The sequence below is a fragment of the Lygodium microphyllum genome, chromosome 26 (genome assembly GCF_053477565.2).
Source record: "Lygodium microphyllum isolate KBCC chromosome 26, Lygodium_microphyllum_v1.1.10, whole genome shotgun sequence".
Classification (NCBI taxonomy): Eukaryota; Viridiplantae; Streptophyta; class Polypodiopsida; order Schizaeales; family Lygodiaceae; genus Lygodium; species Lygodium microphyllum.
The window spans coordinates 130,725,322-130,728,054 of record NC_141160.1 but is presented as its reverse complement, the minus strand read 5'-3'; positions in this window follow the sequence as shown (position 1 = coordinate 130,728,054).

Here is a 2,733-nt window from a genome sequence, read left to right as displayed (position 1 = left end):
CTCCACTATGTTGTTAGTGCTCCACAGAGGGTTAACAGAAGGCTTCAGTCTCTGGAGGACTCTCTTCCCAACATTTCTTCTACTTCTTTCTTTTCAATGTCCTTGAATTCTGCTTTCATTCCATTGCACAGAGGAAGGTATTCGGTTTTGAAGGTGTCAAAATGCATACGTCTGAGCATTGTGGTGGTGCCATCATCATAGTAATGCCAGCTTCTAATGGTTTCAACAGTGTATGTTGTGAAAAACACTCTGTCTACCAACTTCCAGTGGGTTGCTAATTGAACAAACAGAAGATTATCAGTACACCAAGCATCCCATGTATCTTGCTGTTGAGCATCCACGAACAAATTCCAACTCTTTTCCTTCTTGTCTTTGTGAACCTCTACAGACCAAGACTCCTGAAGCTTCTTCACAATCTCCCACTTGATGTTGTCTGGAAACTTCTCAATGAATGCCAAATCTTCCATGGATGGTCATTCTCTCTGTTTCTACTCTTCAGTTTGTTCCCAAACAGTTTGCCACCAAGATGCAAGTTTCTGCTGCTTCAATAGGAAGAGGAAACTGTCCACCACATAGAGCATGCATCATGATGGTGATGTGTTTCCGCCATTGTGGGATGAACTTCTTGTGGAAAGTGTCTTTGATTATGAGAAATTCCAACTCTTCACTGGAAGAAGGAACTTTACAAACATCCATTGAATTCTTCTCTTCTTGGCAATGCCATTTCCTTCATTTTCAGCCTCTTCTGGTGCTTGTTGATGGCAAGATTCCCCGGCTGCGCACCAAAAACATGGAGCCCCGAGAGGAACACCAAGGAAAAGGGAATTCTCTTGCAAGAAAATATATCTTGTAACATCAACAAGCTTGTTTATCATGTTTCATATGATCACAATGAAGAAAAGAACACCAGGCACAACAAATCTTCATACAGCATCATGTAGATCTCCCACGGATTTGATAGAATCAACCATATTCTTCAACATCTTCACAAAATCCATCAATAGAACAAAGAAAGCAAAGGAATACACCATCTTTGAATGGAAATACATCACATAGTATTCATCTTCAATATCTTCATAGTCTTCTCTCTCAATCTCTCATATACAATCACTCTGTTTCAATAGAATTGGCTATCTCTGACTCTCTCTCTCTCTCTCTCTCCATCAATAATACATCATATCCTCACTACAATCTCTCAAAAATCACACTCAATAATCCTTCTTAGGTCGTGGATACCCCTCCCAAGAGGTATGTCTGATATGAAGAGTCACCAGAGCCACTATAGTGTCCTTTCATAGCTCACTACTGTCACTTCACTCTAGTCTTCACTTGAGTCTTCAGCAGCTACTTCTTCCACTTCTTCCAGCTCTTTTGCACTTGTATTCACCTCTTTCCAAGGCTAGAAAACTTTCCCAAGCTACACTCTCATCCATCAGAACACATACAGAAGCATACAGAACAGTCACAGAACAGTACCAGAACAGCTACAGTACAGAACAAAACAGAACAGAAACATAAGCTCTACAGAAGACCTACAGAAGGTTACAGAAGGTCATCAAAACCACATAACTCATACTCAAACCATTCCAAACTCTCACGAACCATTCAATAAGCTTTCTCAAGTTCTCAATCTTCATCAATCAATACTCCATCCCTCTTTACAGAAGACAATCAGAACAAAACAGACCAAAACAGAGCAAAACAGAAGGTATAGAGAACCAATCAGAACCTATCAGAACATCACAGAACCACCAATAAACAACATGAACTTCCAAAACTCAATCATTATCATCCAAAACACTCTCAAACCACTTCCAAACCAATCAATCATCTCATAAAATCAACCATTCAGCTCTCAAAAACAACAAAAATAAGCCAAAAAACAAGTCATTTCAACACTTAACACCAACCCTCCATAAGGATGCTTATGACTATTGCAAAGGTTGTGATGCTTATAACTATTGCAAACTAATGGGAAATCCTACCATATCCAGTGATTTGCCACTGCAACCCATCTTTTCTCTAAAGTCGTTTGAGAAACGGGGGATTGACTTTATTGGCCCCATTGATTCGCGAACCAGAAGAAAGCAAAATAGATACATTTTGGTTTGTACGGACTACGTGACAAAGTTGAGTGAAGCCAAAGCCCTGAATCGAGATGATGGTAACATCATGGTTCTATTCCTATATGAGAACATCATCACCCGTTTTGGCACTCCCCTAGAGCTCTTTAGTGACAAAGGTACTCAATTCCTTAACAAGATTATGGAAGATGATGGGACCTAAAATGGGCCGGCACTAGCTATGGCATTAGCCGGACCTCATGCACACAATAGACAACCCTACCACACAGCCTCGCGGACCGGGAGCGTCTGAGCCTCACTCTACACTAATCGATTCTACCTTTGTATTGAGTCATAGTCCAACGTTCACCATCTCTTCTCGTCAGAGAGGGAGATCTCATAACATATAGGCGTAGTGCCTTGTAGCACAAATATATACCACAAACTCTATATCATGATATGCATTAGCAAAATTAGCAATAAACAACACCCAAATTGCATCATTCAAACGCCCCACTCTATATGTTTAGGTATTTGCTTCCGTTGCATGGTGTAAATGTTCGATTTGTCATGTTTTGATGTAGGAAAAGCGATGAATTCACAAAATTTGACAAAAAGATAGGAAAAATTGAGGCTAAACCTCATGCTCCACCACTACCATACATTCACA